The sequence below is a fragment of the Lacerta agilis genome, chromosome 1 (genome assembly GCF_009819535.1).
Source record: "Lacerta agilis isolate rLacAgi1 chromosome 1, rLacAgi1.pri, whole genome shotgun sequence".
NCBI lineage: Eukaryota > Metazoa > Chordata > Lepidosauria > Squamata > Lacertidae > Lacerta > Lacerta agilis.
In genome coordinates this window covers 37,900,357-37,927,488 of record NC_046312.1, presented here as the reverse complement: position 1 = coordinate 37,927,488, position 27,132 = coordinate 37,900,357, and the positions used below count along the sequence as shown (strand labels likewise).

The 27,132-nt window shown below is 39.1% G+C and overlaps 1 protein-coding gene and 1 pseudogene across 11 annotated transcripts in view; both read left to right on the top strand.

The window, feature by feature from the left end:
* The window catches only part of MEIS2 (Meis homeobox 2), a 227,297-nt gene that overhangs the window by 91,631 nt on the left and 108,534 nt on the right, over positions 1–27,132 (top strand). The window lies entirely within an intron of this gene.
* LOC117044131 lies at positions 11,669–13,304 on the top strand (annotated as a pseudogene).

The following is a 27,132-nucleotide window of genomic DNA, read 5'->3' as shown; positions in this document are numbered from 1 at the left end:
GGTTAAACTTCTAAAAGCATAGGTCCAGTTGATGGAAGGATACAATGAAAGGCCAATAAAGTTCTGAAATGGAATATCACCAGAGACAACTTTTTTGACAGTTCAGAATACTTGAGGAGAAAGAAACTATAATGGTGAAAGAAAGTGCTAAAATGTTTAAGGATGTGAAATTGACTAACACCATGTCAGTAGCTTGAGGTATCACCTCACTGAGTCAGCAGGTGAGAAGCAACCTGCTGGTAGCCTGGGCAGCAGTGCTGACAACAGCATTGACCGCTCTAGAAGCAAAATAGGTACAGTGGTACCTCAGGTTACAGATGCTTCAGGTTACAGACTCCGCTAACCAAGAAATAATGCTTCAGATTAAGAATTTTGCTTCAGGATAAGAACTGAAATCGTGCTCTGGCGGTGCACCGGCAGCAGGAGGTCCCATTAGCTAATGTGGTGCTTCAGGTTAAGAACAGTTTTAGGTTAAGAACGGACTTCCAGAACGAATTAAGTTCTTAACGCGAGGTACCACTGTATTTTATCAGAACTAATGGATATTTCAAAAAGAATGGAAGAAGCAATAAACCTGGTATTGAGGCACTAGCTAAAGATCAAATTACTCACTAAATGAAGAACCAGTAGTTTAGTCTCTGCAGACCAGAAGAAAAAGAAAAAGAAAATGCTAAGTTAGATGTCTTGAAGAGCCATACTCTCCAGGAACACATCACACCAGCTGTCAATATTTTTATGGAGCCAACACACCTTCATTAGGTAGGCTAAACAGGTGGTTCAGGCAAAGCCAGTTATCTTTATTGATGTGAATTATCACCTTGTATGAATAGTTTCAAAGAGAAAGCCAAGGTAAGAGTATGAAATGTTTTACATCCCTTGAACAACCTACAATTCTATGATTCTGTTCTATGAAGTACTGAAGTGTTGAGAGAGCTCTACACTCAGGTCCTTAACAGGGCAGACTAATACCAGAGTAGATCAAATAACAAAATCTTTCCAGTTTAACTGTATTCAATCAAGTTAGTTCTGACAGAGAGTCTAATGCTCTCCCACTTCAAATTAAGAGACTGAGTGGTTCAAGTTCCTAGACTCTCAACAGCATGAAACCATGGTAATTCCACTAAGCCAGAACTTACTAAAGGCCTTGTTGATAAATATCAAAGGGCATGAGAATTATGTCATATGTTTGAGAAGGCATAATTTTGTTGCAGGAAATCCACCAAAAATTCCTAACACATACCTTACTGAACAGCATATGGATCGAGGGGATCAGTTCTGTGCCCCAGGCATGTTTAAATCAAGGAGGGTAACAGTGGTCATAGTTAAGAAGGGCCAGTTTATGCAAGATGAGGTGAAAGGGCTGGTTCCTTTTTGTTAAAGGGGGGGGGGGGAGTTAGACATAACATACAAGTAACTCACAACTTATGTGCATTTCAGTTGTGTGTGTTCAGCTTTATATGCTTGGCAGTTTTTAAAAAGAAAGGGGGTGGGCCTCCAGGAAAAAAGACTTTAGCAATCCCACCCACCATTGAACCCAATGTGTTTTGACTATACACAATTTGGGCTTTACGAACTAACCCCAGAATGTAATCCCGGTGTATGTTGAGAGTCGTCTGTAGTTTATATATAGCATTAAGAATCTAGTTGCATTAATATCACTGGATTCCCTAAAAGCATTTGACAGAGTGGATTGGAAGTATATACTAACATTGTTGAGTAAATGGAACTTTAGAAACCCATTTCTTAACCTGGTAACACAAATGTATAAGGATTCTACAGCAATAGTTAGCACCCATAGAGCTGGCACTCTTAACTGTCTTCAGTCTAGTTCACAGTGTTTCTACTTTTCTTTCACTTTGGAGGTGGACATGCTTCAAAGTCACACATGCTCACCTGGTTAAAGTGAAGCAACAATTATTTGGTCTTAAGATGGACTGTTTGGCCTCTTATGGGGGATTTCTGACCCAATATTCTTGTGTGTTGTCATAACCCAGAAACAGTTTGATGTATGTAACCTACATGAATCCATTTTGCCAGGAGGTTTACCAAACCTATGTTTGAGAGGCACAGTTGTCTGTTGTCAAGTTTCAAAGATATTGCAGCACCTTCTCTCCATTTCTGTATCTTCAGAATGCATGTTAGGAAAAGCAATGTGAGAAGAAACCTTGAGTAATATGGTGCTTTTTTCATTTGCTTTATCTGTGTCACTTTATTCCTAAGAAAAATAATGTGTAGGTTCTCGGGCCGAGTTCTCAGTACTTTGGTTTTCGAACGGAATCCATTCTGGAAGTCCATTTGACTTCCGAAAACATTTGAAAAACCAAGGCGCAACTTCCGATTGGCGGCAGGAACTTCCTGCAGTCAATCAGAAGCCGTGTCAGATGTTTGGGTTCCAAAGAATGTTTGCAAACCAAAACACTCACTTCCGGGTTTGCAGCGTTCGGGAGCCAAAACGTTCGTGTCACAAGGCGTTTGAGAACCAAGGTACGACTGTATAACGTGTCAAGTACAGCTATGTTACGGCACACAATTTAGTTTTCTAGCATGAAGCACATTAAACATTCTGAAAAATCTGAATACATATCAAAACAAAACAAATTAAAAATCTCGATAGTTAAATTTCATAACCTGAAGACATATCTTTTGTGGGATGTACACAGTACTAGCCAATAACAATGAACATTGATATGTTCAAAAGGAGGGCAGAGAAAGATAGCATGAAAGGGGCCAGCCTGTGGTAGATGTCAAACAAAGAACTAGAGATATTGGGTGATGGAACTAATGTGGTTAAGGAAACTAGCATCATTATTTGTGGTTTTATTGTGAAAAATATACTATGCTGGGAAAAGCTGCTTTTGGATTCAATTCACATGAGGAGAAGCACTGAACATTTTAGTGAATTTTATGGATCTTGCTTCTTAGTGCATTCTGAATGGTAAATTAAGGGCTAATCTGATTTTGTGTCAGTGTGCAGTGCAGCTAAATTTTTTAGAATACTTTGATACACAGATATTTAAAAAATAAAAATTAAGCAGTGCCAAAATATAGGTTTGTGATTTACAACGGAAATAGTGAAAAACCAGAAAAAATATGTTTATGGCAATGCGATAGCTTTTAACATGATACACTGTCGTTCCCCCCCCCCAAAAAAAAATTACAAGAGCCAACAGAGACAGGTATTATGGATATTGCTTTCTTTGTATTTAATTTGAACATACTATGCCACTAGAATCTTGAGGAATAGGGTTGTTTTAATAATCAAATTCCATTTTTCTTTGGTCCAGCCCATATAAATTCGTGGTGCAATACTGAGCTAAAGTACCCATCAATGTTCCTTTTATTGGACATGCTTCATATATTGTGATGAGATTATATGCATCCATAGAGGTTGTTAGGAAAAACTTAACATGCCACTGATGTGCAATGAAGGAAAGTTAATTGTGTAGATGCTACAAGACTGCATCAGCGAGTAGAGCTCTCTATAGCAACATATCAATCTGCCTTGAATAAGAATTACCAAACCAGCATTTCAGCCAACAGCCTAAGGTAAAATCTTAGTGTTAATAAACATGTGCAGATGAATCAGATCTCATCTATCATTTTCACATCTATGTGCTAAAGATCTACTGATGGGCATCTATGAAAGGTTTAAAATAAGATGTAAGCAAATGCGCAATGGGGCTTTTTAACATGCAGCAATAAGCACAGATGATTGGTTTCTAACAAAGGCTCACAATGCCCTTTTGCATTTGCACATAGAATGTGCAAATTATGCATGCACATAGAATTGTGGGCCAGATTCTAAGCTGGTACAAAGCTGTGTAACTGTACATTAAGTTTCTTTATTACTGTGTATTCTGTGGGTTGTCATTACAGATGCCCTTCTATATTATATTTGAGAGTTGTATGTCAAAAGTTGAGTCTCTAAATCTGCTTAAATTGCCAATTTTAAGCATGCCCTTAGAATCAAAGAAATCTTTGAAGATGACTGTGAGAGCACCTACCTTGGTTCACACTAGAGTTTCATTGTTAACCTCATAGTAAGAGCATTATAGCTGCTCTGAGTAAAAAACAACAACTCATTTTGCAGCTAATAACTGATGATTAGTTGCAGAATGAGATTTTTTAATGCACTAACATATATTCCACTTTTCCCATAAGTGTTTTGTGTGTACCACTGCTTATTCTGAACCTGCTAACCAAGTCTGCTTTTTATAGTGTGTACACTTTATGTTGGAAAAAATGAACACATTCCAACCTGTTGATATACAAAGAATGCTGGCAACTCACACCCTGGTGAACTCAAGAACTGTACAGTTTTATCATATGTATGTTCCATCTAGTCCATCAGTGTAGATAATTTACTTAGCTACTTATGATAATAAAGGGAAGAGGCAAAGTGCCATGCAGGGCATTGAAACCCAGCAGTTGGCTTCAGAGATTTGACCAGTCATTGGCTTCAAACTGTGGCTTACTGTGATGGGGATGACCTGCCATCCACCCCTGTCCCAGCATAGCAGAGGAGGAGTTCTGAAGCCCTTCACTTCTGTTTTTGATTAACTGTAGCTTAGTTGGTCTCTAAGGTGCTACTGGAAGGATTTTTTTTAATTTTTTATTTTGTTGTGATTCATCTTAATTATGCTTTGTTTGAAAGAAGCCATTTTCAAACCATGGGTTATAAAGGTGGTCTGTTCTAACAAATCACAATTAAGATTAACCACAGTTTTGTGTACAGATGTAACATTAAACCAGTGTTTCTCAAACTTGGGTCCCTAGCTGTTGTTTTACTACAACTCTCAGCATTGCTAGCTAGCAGCACCAGTGGTCAGGAATGATGGGAGTTGTAGTTCAACAACAGCTGGAGACTCAGGTATGAGAAACACTGCATTAAACTGTGGTTAATCATAAAGGGAAGCAAAAGCTTTCAATTTTCTCATTTAAGCCATGCCAGAGAAAGAGAGGGGAGGAAGGAGTACAGGAGACCAAGGCTCATTCCCATAATGATAAATCATACATTATTGTGACATCCGAAAGCACCCACTTCCCAGATATTCAAAAGGGTCTAGAAAGTTGCCTTTAAAAATAGAAAACTAAGAATCTTGGATACTATATTCTGCGCCAGTTTCTAGGCCACATACAGCCAAGATGTATGGATTTTGTTTGGTCTATTAGATTTTTTTAATTGTAAAAGAGAGAGAGAGAGAGAGAAATTTAACACTAATTTGTGATGTCCCAGTCCTTTGATTCTGCTTGAAATGTGGCTTGTCATCCTGCTGCAGCTAAACCAGTATGCTGCATGTTGAAAGCAGGAGAGATCTTGCCAACTTTGCCCCTTGGCTGTTCTACTCCTGTTCCCAGGCAATTAGTATCTGGAAAATTGGACACAAAGTTTCACCATCTTTCCTAGTAGCATTTGGCCACTAGCATGCCATACTGCAGGGCCAGTGATTGCTCCTGCTTCCTACCCACCCATGCCAATATTCTTGTGTATTACTGTTATGCCTGAGTATGGGCACAAGATCACAACTATTGCAGCAGTACCAGTAGCTCTTTTATGGCAATTTCTTTGTTTGCTCTTGATGATAGTACAAGATTGGCATCAATACTCTTAACATCTCATCCTATGAACTTTTGTCCTGCAACAGCAGCTCTTATGATTAGGCTTTAATATTATGTATCAAGATCTTTTTAGAGGCAATTTCAAGTTCTTCATATTTGAGAATAATGATTATGGAATACGTACAACTTCCTAAATTATGGTATGGCATCAAGCATGAATTAGAAAATAATATGCAAATTGTATTACTGTATATGTGGGCATACTGTATTATAAACTAGCCATGACCCTCCATTCACAATATATTTGCTATGTGTACCTGTGCTATAGTCACATTTGTGCAATGCTTGAAAAGAATGCTATCTAAAGTAACTTTTGTGATTTTCTGAGATTGTTTCAGATAGCAGTTGTCTTTGAAAAAATTGCAGGGGAAAATAAGGAAGGTAGTCTATTCATGTGCTTAGTCTGTGCACTGCATTCTGAAAACACATTTTAAAAAAATCCTTATTACATAAAAGGCAGAACATTATGTACTTTGCATATTTATTCTTGTAATATATGTCACCTTACACTTCTGTGGAGCTCCACTTAAAAATATCTTTATACATATTTTTAATCACTGTCTTTGGTGTCTATATCACATAAGCTTAGTTTTTTACATCTAATTGGCAAACTTTTCTTTTAGCAGTTAAAACTTTTAGAAATATTTAAAATCAATTTGACAGTATATTAGTATAAGTGGAAGTTTTTAGCTAGCTAACTATCTCACTCAACATTTCATAGTATTTAAAACATTGCCATCACATTTCTGTTATAAACATTAAGTAGATTTGTGCGAATAAAGTTCATTTCCACCAGAAAAAAAGAACTCAATTATTTGTTCTCATTCCCCCTCATTTTTCATGCACCTGCAGCAGGTAAAATATAATGAATTCATCATTCCATGTGGTTATTGCATTCAATAAATTTTGGGAATAGATTCTTTTTGTCCGATTCCAACCTGCAGCTCACTGGGCTGCATACAGTGGTACCTTGGGTTACAGAAGCTTCAGGTTACAGACTCCGCTAACCCAGAAATAGTACCTCGGGTTAAGAACTTTGCTTCAGGATGAGAACAGAATCACACGGTGGTGGCGCGGCGGCAGCGGGATGCCCCATTAGCTAAAGTGGTACCTCAGGTTAAGAACAGTTTCAGGTTAAAAACGGACCTCCAGAACAAATTAAGTTCTTAAACTGAAGTACCACTGTATAGGAATCCTAGCACATTCCCTCAAGAGCCTCCACAGGGAATTTACCTTCCTTTTGCCAAACATTATCATTCATGATTGGAGTAAAACCATGGGCCCTCCAGGCATTGGGCTAGCTCAGGGGTGATGGACCTTTTTGCTATGAAGGTCCACTTGACCCATGGGGAAATTCAGTTGGGGCTACAGCTGATGGTTGGTGAAGACAGAGCCAATAGTGGGTGGAGTTTGCAGAGTATGCATGCACACACAAAACAGAAACAAGCATGGGGGGGGGGTTGATGCTGAGGGCAACTTGAAATTAAACTGTGGGCTGCAGGTTCCCTCCCAAAGGGCTGGGAAGTCTTATTTGAACTATGGCATCTGTATGCAAAACCAAAGTGAACAAGATGCAGGGGATTCATGGTTCATTTCCTGATTTATTTTTGTGGTTTTTTTTAAAAGGGAAATGCAGCCTGGGGAGTACTACAAATATGATTTCAGTAGCAGTGCTGATGAAAGGGATGCTTAGAGGCTTTTCCTGTGGTCAGGTTTTTCAAAAATCACCCTTTAGCCTCTTTGCTTCTGGAATTGGGGGGGGGGGGAGTAGGAGAACCCCAGGAGAGCCTGGAAACTGTGTGTTGCATGTAGTTTGGTACTTTTACTTTTTTTGCGAGGGGAAGTGGGTGGGACAACTAGCTTTACCAAGGCAGAGTGGCACCTTGGAAGCCCTGTGATTCATGGGTCCTGGTTCCTATAGGGAATGGGACCAAAGGGACGCCCCGGTTAAGAACAATATAGCCTAAAGTACAGGAACCTCAGTTTCATTAGGTCCCTATTCTCACAATCCTTTCCTGGGGCAAAAGAAACCCAGGTTTCCTCCAGGGTTTAGAGTTCTTCCCAAGGATTTCTAACTTGCCTTTCTTCAGGCTAAGGTCTTCTTCCTTAATATTAGCTATATACTACAGGAATTCAGCCCAGACCCAGTAAATTTCACAGGATCTCCACAACTTGCCTTCACCTATGCCTACATAACTTTCCGCTTTCTGTAGGCGGACTTCGTCCACACAACAGCCTGAGTTCATACTGATAATAAGCTTGTTCCTGCTTTGCTCTTGTCTCTGGTCCTACAGACCTCCTCCTGGTTTGTCACTTGCAGTTATTCTGCTACCTACATCTCTCCTTGTACCTGCATTTGTTTCCTAACCTTTCTTTAACTGAACTCAACTTGCATGGAGTTCATGCAACCAAAGGTTTCATATTGCTTCTTGTTCAGATTCTGTGACCTGACTATCTTTCTGCCCCTACAGAGATTCCAGTTTTGTTACTTCCCCAAGAGGTCCTGAACACAGAATAGGTCATGAGATGCCTCCAGATCATGATAGGTTAATGCACTGGCAAAACCAGGTGATTATTCCTGTTTTGGAAAGGGAAATTGCTGCAGAGAATGCTTATGGGCATGGATGTGAATGTTTTGTTGTTGTTCAGTCGTGTCTGACTCTTCGTGACCCCATGGACCAGAGCACGCCAGGCACGCCTGTCTTTCACTGCCTCCCGCAGTTTGGTCAGACTCATGTTGGTAGCCTCGAGAACACCGTCCAATCATTTCGTCTTCTATCGTCCACTTCTCCTTGTGCCCTCAATCTTTTCCAGCATCAGGGTCTTTTCCAGGGAGTCTTCTCTTCTCATGAGGTGGCCAAAGTATTGGAGCCTCAGCTTCAGGATCAGTTCTTCCAGTGAGCACTCAGGGCTGATTTCCTGCAGAATGGATAGGTTTGATCTTCTTGCAGTCTCTCCCGAGAAGATCTTCTTCTCCCGAGAAGCAGGCGTCTTTTAATTTTGTGACTGCTGTCACCATCTGCAGTGATCGTGGAACCCAAGAAAGTGAAATCTCTCACTGCCTCCATTTCTTCCCCTTCTATTTGCCAGGAGGTGATGGGACCAGTGGCCATGATCTTAGTTTTTTTGATGTTGAGCTTCAGACCATATTTTGCGCTCTCCTCTTTCACCCTCATTAAAAGGTTCTTTAATTCCTCCTCACTTTCTGCCATCAAGGTTGTGTCATCAGCATATCTGAGTTGTTGATATTTCTTGTAGGTAACTTTATTCTGAATCGTCCTAGAGCCATTAACAGTATCACACCTGACACCATTATTCTCTGTTAGTAAGCAATTTAATGACATACGAACATAAATAGAGCCCTGCTGAATCAGGCCAAGGCCTATCAAGCCCAGCATCCCATTCTCACAGTGCCCATGGGAAGCCCACATGAGATTGGAGTGCAACAACGTTCTCTGCACATGTGATTCCCAGAAAAGGGTATTCAGAGGTATTCTGCCTCTGATAGTGGAGGCTGAATATAGCCATCATTGCTGGTAGCCATCAATCGACTTACTCTCCACGAAGTTGTCTACTCCTCTTTTAAAGCCAATCAAGTGGGTTGCCATCACCACATCTTGTGGGCAATTGATTTTGAGCAGACACTTCTTCTCCTCTCGATAGAATTAGGATGTGGCTTTAACTACTGAAGCACAAGCTCATGTCCAAGATGTAGCAACTAAAGTCAGTTCATGGAATAGAATTCCTCCAATTTAATTCACTAAGCTTTTCCTACATTCAGTAGTAGTTTTGAACCTTTCTTTGCTTCTTCCAGCTTGTTGGCTTCTCTGATTCATGAGGGGGGGACGGGGAATGGTTTCAAGAATGTAGTATAAAGCAGCCAAAGAACTGGTAAGGCACCCAGCCAGCTAGGTTAATCCATCTAACTCAGGGAAGCAAGTTCAAAATTTTATTAAAAGAAATAGAAGAGGGTTTTTAAAGCCAGGAAATATCATTATCAGGGCTGGACTGTGGAATAATCACAGAATCAGCCAGGAATAACAGTGTCAGCTTTGGAAAATAGCAATTATGGCTTCTCAAGGTTTCGTCTATCTCTTGATATGGCACATAGTCCAAATAGTGCCTGAGAGAGCTGCCTTTCCTGTTTTCAGCAATGAGTACCAACCTTAAGTGTCACAGACAGTCTATGTAAATTTGTATATGAGGAACAGGCATGTTCCCTGGTCAGCAACAACACCCCTGGGGAAAATGACATGCCACCAAAACTTTTGTTTATAAACACAACCTAATTTGGTGACTACTGTTTTAATAGGCAAAATTTATTTCTGGTATTTCAGGGGAAATTGCAGGTGGTCAGAACATGAATATTATCAGTATAATCTTTTAAAAATCAGAATATCATATGCTAAATTTCTGCTCGGTAGTACAGCTCGGTAGTGCACCTAGATAAATATTACTTTATGTTAGGAACAAACATGGTCCACGTCAATTTTCTTGTCATTAGACAGCATATTTACCTTTACACATTTGGTTAACAAATATTCCATTAAAAAAGGCTACCTATATATACTTTTTATTGACCTAAAGGCAGATTTCAGTTCCATAGATAGAGACAGGTTATGGGCAAAAATACAGCATGCCAATATTGACAAAAGGTTGTTATTTTACATTAGATCCCTGTACTCCTGTGAGAATGGCAAAAATATACTGGGAGTTCAACAGGGGGCTATATTTGCATGTCTTTTGATTTTAAATTTTATCTCTTTGCTATTGTTTCGGAGCCTAGGGTTTTGCTTTCAGTTGCAATGAGAAATAGAATATAATCAGTACTTCTTTATGCAAATAATATGATTTGCTTTCTTATGAGCAGATAGCATGTCTCAGACATAACTGCCTTAAGAAATTTTTGCGAAGGTGAATTACAAGAAGTCTAAAGTGGTTGTCTTTTGTAGGAAACATACTCTGCCCATGTGGCATACTTCTGATTGTAAGATTTACCAGATTCAAGCATACTGTATCTATGTAGAGATTTTGTTCAAAGCACATGGCATTTTTTCCAGATTAAAAGTTGAACAACAGATTGAAACTCTTCCAATTTTTAAAATGTTTTGTGCCAAAATAGACTATTCCCATTCTAAAAATTCTGAAAGACACTCCAAATTATTTTTGTTATCAAAATTAAGGGAGGTTAATCATGGGACCCCATATTTAGAAATTAAATAAATGCCTGTTCCCAGGTGTATGTGTCACAAAAGGAAAAGAGTCAGGGGGGGGGAGAAGGGAGGTAAGCAAACTCAGGCACTATTCTGAGTCACAAAGTTCTTATTATCAGTTGGATTGAAAAAAGTTCCAAGCAAGAAAAAGCTAAAAGTTGTTGGTCTCTTATCTGCTGGCCCTGCTTCCTATCTTTTCTTCTGCTGCCGTTTGATGGAATGGTTGCTACCAGATGACAGATGATGGGGAGAGAAGCCCAGTGGAGCTTTTCTCTGCAGAGCTGATGGAGTGACTCTGCTTCCCTTCTCTCCCTCTGCTGATACAATGGCCGTGGCTAGGTGACAGTTGAGAGAGAGGAAATATTTGCATATTTGTTCAACTATTCAATTGTACATAGCGAATCTAGCTTCAGTCATGCATGCAGCAGTTACATTGAGACTAGACTACAGTAATAGTGCATTAGGGCTGCCTTTGGCCCCCTCATTTGCTTATTTAAAAAGGCTTTAAAACTCCCCCACTTTTGAAAGGTGTGTGTTTTATTGGCCATGTTGTTGCTTTGGAGCTATGTTTTATTGGCTGAATTATGTTTTAATGTATGTTGTTGTTCCTTGTTTGAATTCATATACAGCACTTTAATTATACTATCATTGTGTTTTTATGCTCATTTATTTATTTTTTTGCTGCCTTGGGTGAACTTGGTTTTGAAAGACAGCTTATAAATGTTTAAATAAATAAATAGATGGGCTGCAGGAGAAGCAAGAAGAAGCGGCAGTGGCAGGAGCAGTAGCGGCGTCTCATTCTCTCCCTTGGTTCTCCGCCTCCCTCTCCTGCCGTGATGCTGTCTGTGCTCGTAACCGCTGCCTGCCCCCTGCCCCGGCAGGCTGGCCTGGTTTCTTGGAATGCTTTGGATGCATCATTTGTTGCAACAAGGAACCTCCAAAACAAGTCAACAGAAAACAGGCACTGCTGAAGTATCCTCCATTCTTGAAGAACGCATTCTGGGCACTGACACTTCTGCTGAGCTTCAAGAAACTGGCCGTGTGCTTTCCATTGGTGAGGGTATTGCCCGTGTGTATGGCTTCAGGAGTGTTCAAGCAGAAGAAATGGTTGAGTTCTCTTCTGGGCTTAAGGGTATGTCCCTGAACTTGGTGCCTGACAACGTTGGTGTCGTCGTATTTGGTAATGACAGGTTGATTAAGGAAGGGAACGTTGTGAAGAGAACAGAAGCCATTATGGATGTCCTGGTTGGTGAAGAGTTGCTGGGATGTGTTGTAGACGCACTGGGAAATGCCATCGATGGAAAGGGTGCCATCACTTCCAAGATTCGTAGGAGGGTTGGTCTGAAGGCACCTGGGGTTATTCCTAGAATCTCTGTGCGAGAGCCCATGCAAACTGGCAACAAGGTCGTGGTCAGCGTGAGCTGATTATTGGAGACAGGCATACAGGGAAAACTTCAATTGCTATTGATAACATCATCAACCAAAAATGATTTAATCATGGGACTGATGAAAAGAAGAAACTGTACTGTATTTATGTTGCAATTGGCTAGAAAAGATCCACTGTTGCTCAACTGGTAAAGAGGTTCACTGATGCAGATGCCATGAAGTACACTATCTCTGCTACAGCCTCAGATGCTGCCCCCTTCAGTATTTGGCCCCTTATTCTGGCTGCTCCATGGGCAAATACTTCAGAGACAACAGCAAACATGCTTTGATTATCTATGATGACTTATCCAAACAGGCTGTTGCCTACTGCCAGATGTCTCTGTTGCTGCGTCGCCCACCTGGCCGAGAGGCCTACCCCGGCGATGTATTCTACCTGCACTCCTGCCTTTTGGAAAGAGCAGCCAAAATGAATGATTCCTTTGGAGGTGGCTCTCTGATTGCCCTTCCTGTCATTGAGACTCAAGCTGGTGATGCATCAGCTTACATTCCAACCAATGTAATCTCTATCACCGCTGGTCAGATCTTCTTGGAAACTGAGCTGTTCTATAAAGGTATCCACCCAGCCATCAACGTTGGTCTGTCTGTGTCTCGTGTTGGTTCTGCTGCTCAGACAAGGGCTATGAAGCAGGAGGCCGGAACCATGAAACTGGAACTGGCTCAGTACCGTGAAGCAGCTGCTTTTGCCCAGTTTGGATCAGATCTGGATGCTGCTACTCAGCAGCTGCTCAATCGTGGTGTACGACTGACTGAACTGCTTAAACAAAGACAATATGTTCCCATGGCTATTGAGAACAAGTTGCAGTTATCTATGCTGGGGTAAGAAGCCACCTGGATAAGCTGGAGCCCAGCAAGATCACCAAATTCGAGAGTGCTTTCCTTGAGCATGTTCTGAGCCAGCACCAGGCCCTCTTCTCCACAATCAGGACTGATGGGAAGATCTCTGAACAAACTGAAGCCAAGCTGAAGGAAATAGTCACAAATTTCCTGGCAACATTTGAAGCATAAACTCTTTAACAATTCTCTATACAAGGCATATTTTGTCACTGAACGCTGGTAGCACTCTGGTTCCATTTTTTACCAGAGGCTTAATAAAAGGTATATGTGAGTTGAATGTACTGATCCCATCGTAAATTAAAAGTTCCATGTAAAGAAGTCTTGTGGCCATAGTGCTCACTGCGATAGTGACCTGCTGGCAACCAACATTGGCATGTACATGGCAAATAAAATCTTGCAAACCATAGATAGATAGATAGATAGATAGATAGATAGATAGATAGATAGTATGGCGTTGCTTTGCTGTTAAGACAAGAAACAACAACAAAATAAATTCTTGACTTAATTTAGTTAACTGGCTAGTGTTCTAATCAACACCATCCTAAAGCTCAGAATAAGTAGCAGTATTAAAATAAAAATTTCATTAAACTCATCAATAAAATATTCATTCAAATGCTAAAATACAATATCAGAAGTAAAGATGTCCCTTAACTGCAATTAAAAGGCAAACCAAACAGAAAGTATATATTACAGTGCTTGCAGAAAATGATCAGACTTTGACAGGATTCCAGGAGAAGATTTCACAGCTGTTTGAAACCTCAAGTCACTCCTTCATAGTGCAAGCTTGATATGCATATGATACTGTGAAGACTGTCCACTTATCTTAAAGACTCTAGAATACGTTGGAGATGTTATATACAAGATCCATTAAAATCAAGTTGCACTGAGGCCATTGGCTGCTTTCTGCTACAGAAAGAAAACTCTGGTATTAGTTTTAGTCGATTGACTTCACTGATATAAAACTTAGATTAGTTTAGTTGTGTATGTATTCTGGAAGAGAAGTATCACCTTTTATTTACCCAAGTGAGACAAAGTAATTTCAAGCCATATGGTCATAAAATTGACATTAAAATAATTAAAGAAACAAGATATCCTGTCCAGGATGTGAGAGAATAATTCTTTTTTCCTCATATTACTCTTAAATTGATCCACAGTATTACCAGATCAGCTACATACTTTTGTATGCATGTAGCTTATTTGACTGCCAGTAGATAGAAGCTATTAGAAATACTTCCATGTGTAGGAAACTATATATCTGATAAATATAAGCCTCTAAATATAACATATTGATAACAGATGTTAGCAGTTTGCCTGAGCACCTTGCTTAAATTATAAAAGGAGATGGGGAGTTAGGTCATAAAATAATTAAGGTTAACTTTATAATGATGGGTACTTTTAGGCAGAAGTCTCCAGGCGAAGGATATGATGAGGTGGGACTAGGCCAAGATATTTTGAGACAATATTATGCAAGGTGTTGCTACATGGATGAAACATGTGGAATGTTTTCTCCCATCTTTCCTTCCTTCCCCCCACCCCAGGAACACAGCTGCTCAATCAACATAACTCTGTTTTTGCATGCATCATTTGCTAAGGATTTTCCCCTAAATCGAAACATTAAAGACATGTTTTTAGGCTACAAACAGGAACAACAAAAACAATTTCTTCATAAGAATGGAAAAATAGAAAGTGAAATGAAATGAGGACTGTGGGCACAACCCAGGCTGTTTTATGGCCTACTGCTTTCAGCAGGAGAAAGTTAAGTTTGCCCTCATTTAAATCAGTGGGAATAATAAGTGCTGTGTCTTGTTTACTCAGAAGTAAGTCCCATTGAGCTAAATGGGGCTTATTCCTTATCTAGGTATAAAGTAAGTGAAAAGTTTCCATGGAAATGATTGTTTAGAACTAGATCTTTGTTTTCATAATGCTGCTTCTGTTGATCATTGTAACAAAAACTATTAAAACAGGAATAGTAGCTACTTTAATGAAGCCTATTTAGATTTGGCAGAAAATCAAAAGCTCATTCAAAGAACTTCAGTGCAATCCTGTACATGACTACTAGTTTAGTTGGGTTTACTCTGTGGGAAGTGGGTCTAAGATTGCAACTATAATGTGCTATTAAATAAGCATTTCTTATTTATTTATTTTGATTAAGTTTCTTGCCAGTGCTGTGTATCTTGTCCAGAGGAAAACTCTCCCTAGGATAATGTTTTAACTAGAAATGTTTTAAATAGTATAAAATGTTGCTATGTGTTCTAAAGTGAAAATCCGTTTCAGATAGTGATAGCTGAAAGTCTGTGGTTTGGTCTTAAAAATAAAATAGAAAACCACCATTTCTATAGACTATTTGCATCAGCTAGGACTAATTGCCCAGTTGGTTTAGAACCAAACCAGAGATATATGAGAGTTTGAGAAGAGCTCGTTTTGTCCACTAATACACTTTTATAAAATTTTGTATAAATTCTAGCTACAAGGAGATTTGATAAACCTTGGATGGGTTCTGCCAAACAGATGGTACAATATGTTTCTGTAACACTAGTTAAGCTGAGTGTTAATGTGTGCGTGCATTTATTATTAAGCATCTAAGAACACTTTATACAATAGAATCTCATGATGAAATATTAGTAACTGTAGTTATCCTGTACCATCCAGAAATTAAGATGCATGTAATCATTCAAATTCATGACAGCATATATGTATAGCATATATATTTAAATAATCTCTATTTTTGAAAGTTACTGAGACATTATAGGTGGCAATTTAAAAATCCAAGTGAATGTTGTGGAATTTGCATGCACAAAACATACATATGACATTAGGGATTAGCAACTGACACCCCCTAGGCCAAATCTGGCTATCTCAGGAGTACTATGTGACTCTCCAGTTGCCAATGCTCCTTTTTTCCCAAGAGTGTGGTTTCTCTCTCTCCTTCCATCTTTTTGACTGCCTAAATTGGGTATAGGTCGATGCTGTGGGGAGGGAAGAGACAAAAATAGAGCTGAATTCTTCTCTTGCTCTCTCACCTTCCCATCTTCACTTCTCCAGAAAATTTCATCTGTTTCCTTTCTTATATTTAGTTTTGTTTGGCATAACAATATACTTGCCTACAAAATATTAATTAGGAAATTATTTCCATATACTGAGATCATACAGACAGTGGTCCAAATCAGAATCTTTTCAGAATCTTCAATCTTAATTTTTGTATTATTATTATTATTATAAGGGAGTTGTTGTTGTTGTTGTTGTTGTTCTTGTAGTTGTTGTTGTGTTCAAGGGGGCTGTTTTCCTTAGGAATGCAGTGCATGAAGAAGGGATATTTACTAACACTTTCCATCCACAGTTCTAGTGAAAATTACTGCAATTACTGCTCTACCCATCTGACTATGAATCTTTAGAGAGAAGGCTCATTGCTGTGGTAGGGGGTGAAAACTTTCCACCAGGACTTTAGGGAAGAAAAGGTTATACCTCCCTGATATTGCTGGTTTCTACATTTTTAGAATCATGTCTAATTTGGCCCTCCAAATATGTTTTTGAACATTTATACTCACTGAAATAAAAGCCCAGGGTCCATTTTATTTCTGTATATGTACTGTTGGGCCAATCATTTAATGTTTTATTTTGGCCAGAGACTCATTTAAATCATTAGGAAAATATCAAATAACATTATATTCCCTTTCTTGGACACATGAACAGAGCAGACACTACCAATCTATCATAAATATATAGATGTTGTTGTCTGATAACAGTCTGAATCTACATAAACAAGGGGTTATTAAGAAATATTTCCAGCCATTGCTTTGTTTACTTATGGAAGGTAAATTCTGCCCGAAAGAGATAAGAACCCACTGTTGTTTATTTGCTCACTAGTCCGGAAAGAAAAATAGTGAACCAAGAACCACTGATCTTCCTAGGATTTGTTGACTCTATTTCACTTTAGCTCAACCAGAGGTTGAACTGAGTTCAAGAGTTCTTATCCTATCTTAGAGAAACCCCTGTCTCAGTTCTACCCTTTCGTCCACCTTTGTGAACTTGCAGCTGGGCAGAGTTGCCATGGTACACACTGTTGTTAAGTGATACCAAAATTTCCTCTGTGTAGCATCTACCACACAAGGATCACGAAAGAGGTTTATTGGTAAGCCACCAATGTCAGAACCTTGACAGGCAGTTCTGATTTACATCACTGTTGGATTAAACTCAGTAACTCAGTATATCTTACAGAAAAAACATTGTGTTTATGAGGCAGTGACTTCTAGATATATATACACTTTATGATTATAGTTCTTTAGAAGGATTGACCCTGCTTGGCCTTCTTCCAATAAAAGTACTACAGACTTTCACCATGAAGGTTCCACAGTACAACAGTATCTCTCATTGCTATACTATTGAAAATGTTTAGAGCTCAGTAAAGAGTTTTTATAAAATACCAACCTTCTTTGTCCCTCTGTAGGCTGCTTGCTCAGCTAATGATGTTTTACTAGTTCATATGGTCAAACCATATCTAGAAATGAAAATAAGACAGCAATATATCCCTTATTCCAAAGGCATTCCATCGTACGTACCATGCTTTGTTTATCAAATAATAGCAAGTTACTTCCTACTGTCAAATTAGAATTTTCATTATATTTCCCATCCTTATAGTCATTGTTGAAAAGAAAAACAGAGTTATCACTTTATTATTTTGCTCAAGTGGAGACCAAGATGGCTGCCGAGTGCTTGAAGCAGGGTTTTGAGGTCTAAGGCCAACTCTAAGGCAAGTTTCTGCTCTATAACCAACCCTTAGCACTTGTTTTTATCCTTCTCTTCTGTTTTACTTCTTAAGTCATTTTAGCGCTTCGTTTCGTTGTTTTAATTTATTGTTTTATCTCATTGTTTTATTGCTCTAACGCCCCTTAAACTGCGAGGCTGCATTTTGCTCAAGCATAAGATGAGGTCACATCAAATTATATTGCCCTTGTTTAACAAGTTGACTGTAGTCTCTTGCACATGGTGATATTCATGTGATCGGACCTCCACAGAAAGGAGCAGTGGAGCCAGGCTGCTGGCCCCAACATGATGATTCCAGGGAAATACAGTGCTCAAAGCTGATGCATTGTGTGTGGATGTCTGCATAAGGAAAACCTATCTCAAAGCATTCCGTTGGGGTTCCAGATAGTGTAGATGTCTACATATGTAGAGCTCTACTTGTGCAGACTTCAACAATGCAAGAGGCGATGATCATGGTGATTCAGGGTTTGAGTCACCAGAATGGCCTCAGTGATCCCTCTATGTATGCAGCCCTGAGGGGGACATTCTGATAGGCAATGCTACCTAGGCAGTTTTGTAGGAAGTAGACTATTCCATCCCATTTTCTAAATAAATGGTAAACTGATTCTTCTGACCTCCAACCCTCTGAGTTGATTTGGGAGGGTGGAACATATGGGAGAGAAAAGGTGGGGAAAGCTCCATTGTACTAGTGGACATGTTATTCTGGCTCCTGCTAGCCCAACTGTTTAGTTGAATCTGCGTCAAGTATTTACCCCACATGTCTAGTATGATCTTTAGTTTTGAGCCAATGTTGCACATAGAAGGCTTTAGATCTTTCAAAGGGAAGAAAAGAAAAGAAATATTTTCATTCAGCCCAAGTGTGCAAATTTTTATTTTCTTCCTTAACCTAAGATCAATGTCCATGTCAGCTGGCATGGAATGCCAAGGTTGCTGTAACTGCAGATTAAACCATCATTCTTTCATAAATTCTGTTTTCTTATTCCATACAAAGTTGCCATCTCCCAGTATCATTGGAGTGTCTTTAAACCTAATATGTGGTTTAAATATGTGATTTTATCTTTTCAATGGCTAATGATAATGGATAGTTTATGAGGTAAAGTTTCCAGTTGTGTCCTGTTGAACAAAGTATAAAAATACAAATGAATAAACCCTTTTTTGGATTTACAGGAAGAAACAGTTTCAGACAGTTTTTATGGAGGGAAGAGGTTTACCTCACAGTTTTATTTAGAATTACTGTTATTAAACATTTAGTCAGTGGTAACAGAATGTTAGGTGTTATACAGAACAAAAAACCCTCGGTGGCTAGAGAATTTAATTTTGTTAAGATGAGACACCAATAAAGGGAGATGATGAGGCCATGATAATGTAAAACAGTACAAACCCAGACAGACTGAAGGGTTGGATAGAAGTCTCATAAAATAAATAAAAAGAGGGAGTCCCTGAAAGGTGGCATAATGGCAGTCAAGGACATTATTTAAATTTGGTTTTGAGGAGGGACTTAAGGGAAAAAATAATGAAGATGGGGCTATAGCCTTATTAATGGTATTCTTAGTAGACCCATTGAAAATAATGGATATGAATAACTTTAGGCCCATAAATCTCAGTGGGTTGGCTCTGACTATAATTTTCTTTGATACAACCTGAGGGTTAGTGAGTTGAAATGGGAACATCTTTTAGCCCTGGGAGACCAGGCAGGAGGTACAAACGCTAGAGTTAAAGAAGGGTAAAAGGCATTCATTTGATCCTCAAGCCAGAATAATTCTTCAGGGGCATGCATACTGGCACTACAGACACTATTCATATACACTGTTGACATGTCAAAGTATGTAGCTGATAACTTGGTTAAATCAGCTAGTTACTCCTACACAGAGTGCAAAAAATAGCTGCCTTACTGTGCATTAAAGAGTGTGTGTTCTATATATTGCACAAAGAGACCTATGGCCACCTTAGCGGATGATTGTTTTGCATTCCTCTGATGTGGACACCAAGGGCTGCTGAAAAGAATAGAGACACATGTCAACAAGGTCAAAGACTGGTCTCCATCAAAACTGTTTTAGTCACTGGGACTGATGACCTTTTGTACACTGTTTGTTTTAGTTAGAACAAGTGTCCAATTCTGTATGGTGTGAAGTGCATCCTGTGAGGCGCTGCCTGTTCTCAGGAAGTAGCAACAGACACTCATCACATTGCAGGATCATGGCACATGTTACTTTAAACATATATTTGTAGGTTTCTAAAGTGTGGCTAGTGATATATATATATATATATAATGTGAACTTAAAATTAATCAGCTCCCTAGCTATACAGCACATAGTAACTAAAAATCATTGTGCTTATTTTTTTGTAAATCAGAGAGCATTCTGAACACCTGTACTGAAAATATCTGCCTAAGATATATATGTTCCATTTGGGCATTATCCAGCCACATGGTGTTATATTCCATTAGGGCATGATCCAGCCACAGTTAAGCTGGGTTACATGCTTAATTTTCTCCCCCTGAAATCAATGAAATTTAGAAATTCTTACTTTTACCTGGATCTCACCATTTGTTGGTTTGCTCTTTAGTTTGGGCTAAGTGTAACAGCATATTTTGTAAAGATACCATTTCTAACAGCTTAATTAAACGGCCTCGGTCCAGTATACCTGAAGGAGCGTCTCCACCCACATCGTTCTGCCCAGACACTGAGGTCCAGTGCCGAGGCCTTCTGGCGGTTCCCTCGCTGTGAGAAGTCAAGTTACAGGGAACCAGGCAGAGGGCCTTCTCGGTAGTGGCACCTACCCTGTGGAACACCCTCCCACCAGATGTCAAAGAGAAAAAGAACTACCAGACTTTTAGAAGACTTCTGAAGGCAGCCCTGTTTAGGGAAGCTTTTAATGTTTAATAGATTATTGTATTTTAACATTCTGTTGGAAGTCGCCCAAAGTGGCTGGGGAAACCCAGCCAGATGGACGGGGTATAAATAAATTATTATTATTATTATTATTATTATTATTATTATTATTATTATTATTATTATTATTCTAGTTAAGGAAATAAAAGCATTGTTAATTAGCACCCTCAAAATTGACCACATTTGTACTTTAGAAAAAACAACAACTGTGGATAAAGGAAGATTCGGATGGTGACTGTGGAATGGATAAGTTTTTTCTTAATTTTTCCTCACCCTCTACATGGAGTTCCCATTTTCTACAGATAGAAGTTTCAGGGACAAATAGCAGCAGAAGATTTAGGTACAAGTAGCAGTAGTCTGGATCGTCCAACCGTGTCTTCTTTTTTAAAAAAGAAAAAAATGTGGCCACTTCAAATTCTTAGTTCAAAATGCATTTCTTACGTAATAAGTCATTTGTTTTTAATGGAGCCCAAAGCAATGAATCATAAAGTTTGGAGGCATCCTGAGGGTCACCAGCCCCCTGGAATTCAGGAATCCGGCCCACAACCATACCTGGTTAACAGCCAGACACACTGACCCAATGTGTCACAGAGAAACAATGAAGGAATTTTTCAAAACCTGTAGTTTGAAATAATGAAAGTGGTAGATGGAGGCGCTGTAACTCTCCAGTGCTTTGACTTATCCCTGATGGCGCACTCTTCCATTGTCTCTTGAGACAGACGGATGCCAACAACATCATGTATCGTAGTAGCTTTGAGGGCATGAAGAGCTGAATAACTGTTATTATGTCTGAATCTGAAATAAAGAGTTGCAACCTTCTAACCAACCAAAGTAGAGTTAGTAAAAGTCGGGTCTGGATACTTCAAACAAAGTGGGCTTATTGGCTAGAAACACTCACTGCTAAGAAGTGACAATGAGAGGCTAAATGCCATTTAGAGTAGACATTTAATTTTCTTCCACATCACAAGGCATCATGAAATATTTTAAATTGTTTTAGGGTCAGGGGTATTTTCCCACTTATTTACATTGCAACAGCAATTAATATCATATGCTGTTATAATATCATATAATATAGCTTTTAGAAAAGCTAAATTACACTTTCGTGATTTGTATGTGTGCATATAAAACTAAAAAGACGCACAAATGTACCCAGACACCCATAAAGTATCATGAATATTTAATTAAGTAATCTATAAGTGTGAACAGCAAATAACCCATCAGCTAATTTCAGTGTTGACTTTCTTTACAACCCCATCTCAGCATGGACAAGAAAGATATTAGTTGCATCATTGTGAAGCAATGAGATTTCTGTAAGTCGTGATCTGCTGGCATGTAATAACTCGATCTGCTTCATGCAGACAAAATATATTAAAAGTATGGACGAGTGAAGTTTGTGCCCCAGGGAGAAGGCAAGATAATGCATTGAAATTGTTCAGAGGTAGTTAGATGCCTAATGGTCTAATATGTGAGCTATGTGAGGTCTAGGGTCTGGTTCCCATAAATTCTGGCTAGACTGATCCTGTAATTTCAAGCAAAGGATAAAAGCGTTAGCCAGAATCATCAGTGTTCAAGGTCCATGATGTTGGATATTAGTCATGTAGAGGTTCAGGAAAAACAGTAAAAGGAAAGCTCTGGAACACATGGGAGCTTGTGAGCACACATATACACATGCACTCAAACATTCATATATAAATACATTTAGAAATGGGCAGCTGGATTGTCTGGTTTCATGTTTGTGTGTGGGTAGCCATCCATCTTATGTATAATATGAGAGAGAACATTTGAAACCTTTAAAAATATCATATATGACTTTATTACATATTGAATATTTATTTGTCTGCACTACTCATATGACAAATTTGTTTACGCAGATAAACAGCATGTGATATTACCAATAGCAGAAACACACACAGCTGTGTCAAAATCATCATCAACAACAACAAATAATAAAAATACTCTTGTTACATGATATAGCTGGCAAGTTGACATACTTTGTGACAAATGAGTATGCATCATTTTGCCACTGTTGCTTTACACTGTATATATATATATATATATTATAATAGCTTGTGTTATTGCTGTGTTGTTGTTTTGTTGTTTTTGACTCACCTTTCACCCTAAGGTCCCAGAGTAGGTTACAACAATTAAAACAATTAAAACCAATTGTTCAGGATATCTTGGAACATAGGGAAGCTAAGGGAAGGCAAAGGGGTGCCGAAGCAAGGGTGCAAAAATACATCTCGGAGTAATTGTGTAGGAGTGGAGATTCTGATAGGCTTGATCCCATTGTTAAGCATAAGCCCCAGTGGTTGCTATGTAAATGACATGGGAGAGGCAGGCAAGGGACAGGCAGTGAAGAGCAAAGACTGGACACCTATGTTATGGAGTGATGAGGACCAAGGCAAGATTTGCTTTCTGAGTATTTGAGGTGGGTTAGTTACAAAGCTTGAAGGCAGATTTATGGAGCTGGGGAGTGGGCATAGTGAAGGCTTTGACCTCTGTGATGAGCTGCTTCCTGCCAATCTCTACGCTGGACTTCCTCTTTTTCCTGCCGAATCTCATTCTGCCTATCACACCCTTAACTGTCTGTCTCTAGCCCTTCACAATCCACTTTTTCTCCCCAACCTCTTGCAGTAACAATTTTTACAAATGTTACTGTGGAAGCTGTACAGTTAAACCTGGCTAATACTCCCTGAGAATATATTGTTCTGTGATTTGTTGTGAAATGAAAGACAGTTAGTACTCCTTTCCATTCTTAATCCTTCCCTATCTCTGCTTTAGCCCCCTAAAAGAATAAACCAGAGACCTGTCTGTTTAACATTGTATTAGATTATTGTTTTTCCCCTGAACCATTTCTGAACTTGTATCCCATAGTAGGGCTAAGTACCCTTCTTCTCCAAGCATAGCTCAGTTCACCAGCTTATATCTCCTACTACAAGGGGGAAAGGCAGTTTCCCCCTCTCTATTCAAGTTTCATTTCATATATATGCTTTCCCACCATAAGCTCTTCCCGTAATTCTCCAGTACTTATCTGTTCTCTTGGATGAAGCAGCATAGTATTATGTCCCGTGAAGGCTTTTAAATGTGGACAGCTCGCCTGTCACATTTACTGCTTTAAGTCAAATAACTGTTAGGGCTCCCACAGACAACCCTGGCCATTATGACTGCACAAAAAATATAAGCACCACAAGAGTTCCTGTGGCTTTTGCAGGACCCTGGACCTCACCACCCAGCTATCATGGCAGTTACAGCTTCCTATCAGAGAACCATTGCCTGAGGCCTACCAGAGCTGGACCGCATGAGGAGGAAGTGGTGACTGGACAGCTATGTGGAGGAAGCTTATCATATCTCCTCAGAGCTAGCATAAATTTAGTCTAAGACAATAATTAATCCTGGACATCTGGTGGTGCTCATACCTTAAAGGTTTTTGTAGGCAGTCTTAATCAAAAGGAAGCATCGATTGTGTTAAATGCATTGATAGTAGCAACTCAAGTAGTGTGTTCCAGTGATCTGTTGGAAGGTTAGAGTGGGAAAGTGGTGTACAGTTTCTGAGATGAGCTTTTGAGAGAGTCTGGAATATTTATTTTTTAGATTAGACATGACAAGACAATGATTTGTATGAGATGCAATATGTTTTAGCTTCCATTAATTCTTTTTAATCATGGACCATTACCTACTTACAGGTAGATTCTACCCTTTTAGGGGAAAAGTGGAAGGAAGCACTGTGCAGAGATTCTGATGTGGCTGTCATCTTACCAAATACTTTGTACATGTTTATGGTTTTATACGTAAAGGAGTAATCTAAGATATTTAAAAAACAAACATTTGAACGTATATTGCAGTGATATGAGTCTGTTCTCTTCTTGTTACACTTGTTTTTTGCACAGCCTAGCCTTTTATTAAGCATTGATACATATGTTTCCAATTATTTTGAAGGTTGCCAATCCCCCCCCCCCTTGCAACCTGTAATTACAGGGCAATAACACTCACACATGGATCTGACTGACTCATTTTGATGATTGTTAGATATTTAGAAAGAACAGAACTCATCTGGTAATTTTAAATAATCAAGCTGTCCAATGTTGCCTCTACTTTGGGTCATCTAATTTTGGAGATCCTTAGCTCAATTATATATTTACACATGTAAAGGGTATTAATACCTGTGGATTATGTAGCTAGAAGCTGTTTCATAAAACAAAACAAAACAAAAAAATGGTTTCAGGCAACCACTGATTAGAAATTTAATAGTCCTAAGATTTGTCCGCAACTTATTAGTAACAAGTTTATTATGCATTTTCTCACTGTACATTTCTGCAATAAGGAACTTTAAGTAATTTATCTTAATTTCTTAAACTTTGAATACATTCATTCTGGCCACCACCCCAAGAAAGATATGTAAAATAGATACAATTCTAAATATATTGTAGACAATTGGTTTGCTTTAACAGATATTTGCCTAGATATGGTCTTCTCTGTGTCTTTTGATCTCCAGATTATTATTTTTTAGCCAATAGGATAATGAAATCGATTAGACAAATCAGCATTCTGTTTACTCGAAAGGACAAGACAGGCTGGCCACAGGGATAGCAGGGCCTGTGAATATTCACTAACCAAAACACAGCTGGCAGGTCTAATTTTAGGTCTTCTAGCCTTGATCATAGCCCTTTAATGTATTGAATGGAAAAAAGTGTTCCGGCAAGCTGCAGGAAACATCACAGAAGTTCAGTTCAAAACTCTACTTTAAATATGTCTTGACACTGCAATATTTTCCTTTATCTTTCACTTAATTTTTGTGTGTGTGATTTTTAGTGCCTGTGAAAGTTGCCAGATTGATAGCCCTAGAGACGGAAATCTTAGCTCATGAACAGCACCAATGACCATTTTCTACAATGTCCTGCCAGCCTGAGCCCCCAGTCATAGAGACCCCCCTTATGGCTGCAAGCATAGTTAAGTCCCACTGCCCATTCAGAGCCTCACTATGAATGATTTATTTTTATTTGTCAATGCATTTCATGGGAAGAGAATGGAGTCCCTCAGGCTTTGGCCTCCCTTTGTTATCAGTTTGTATTACTACTGTAGTTTTAAAACTGAGAGGGAAAGAGTGGTAGCTTCTTTGTGGCTTGCACCACCACATTGTTGGCATGGTTATGTGTGTTAATCACAATTTTGACTCCCTCCCCCCCTAAAATAAGCTCAACAACTTAGGGTTGTCCATAAAAAGAAGTGGGAGTTCTTTCACCTCTTTTTCTAGAAAAAAGCACTAGTTAAAGTCATTAAAGATCTTCTGATTCCTTTGGTTGTAATCCACCAAGTAGCTTCTTTGCAAAGCAAATAATGATTGTTGTAGCCAAGTTGCGGGAAAGTGGCAATAAATGTATCCTGAAGTTCTGTGGCTAGTTTCTTAGCCTAGAAGCACAGATACCCAAATGGCTTAGGTTCTGTTTTGGTCCCAGGATTTTACATCGAGAGTGGACAGAAGGGGAGTATAGGTTTATATCATCCCTCCTACACCCCTGATCCCCTTGTGGGTGAGATTGAAATAAATTAACTGTGAATGTCAACCAATCAAATGCAGCACCTCCCTACTTATACTCCCTGTTCCTTCCACAGTTATAGGAGTGGCGTACTCCTCTCATGAGTAAATGAATCCTGTGGACAAAATAGCACCTTGGTGGATATGACAAAACAGTGAGAGTACATAAAGTTGCTGATTTGCTGAATGGACTCACAAGCAAAAAAGCCACCCAAAGTCCATTTCTTCCAGCTTTCCAAAGTCCGTCTTATGAGAGCTGGCCCAAGGTGTTTTGCTGTATTAGGCAATTTATAATTGTGTCCCCTCTCATATACTCTGGGAGAAAGTAAAAGGAGAATGTTAGCCGCTTTGAGACTCGTTAGGGTAGTGATAAAGCAGGATATCAAATCCAAACTCCTCCTCCTCCTCCTCTTCTTTCTGTCCAGACCACAGCAGTGAAACAACAGTACCTTAGTAGCACAATCCTATTTGTCTACTTCTAAGTTCAGTGGGGCTTACACCCAGCTAAATATATATATAATTGCAGCCTACCTGTGCAATCCTTACTTAGAAATAAGGCAACTTCCTCTTCCCATTCCCTCCATCCTTTAATTGGATTAATGCAGTTACAAGCTGCTAAAGCTGCTTATATGCACTTCTTCCTAAAGTGCAGACAACAGTTCTCCACCCAATACATTTGCAGGACTGAGTCACGTAGTTATCATATTTGTCTCTGTTGTTGGGCTAGCCCTATGTCTGGTTCAAAAAAGGGGTAATAGGTAAATACCGTCCAGTAGCACCTTAGAGACCAACTAAGTTTGTTATTGGTATGAGCTTTCAGAAAGCTCATACCAAT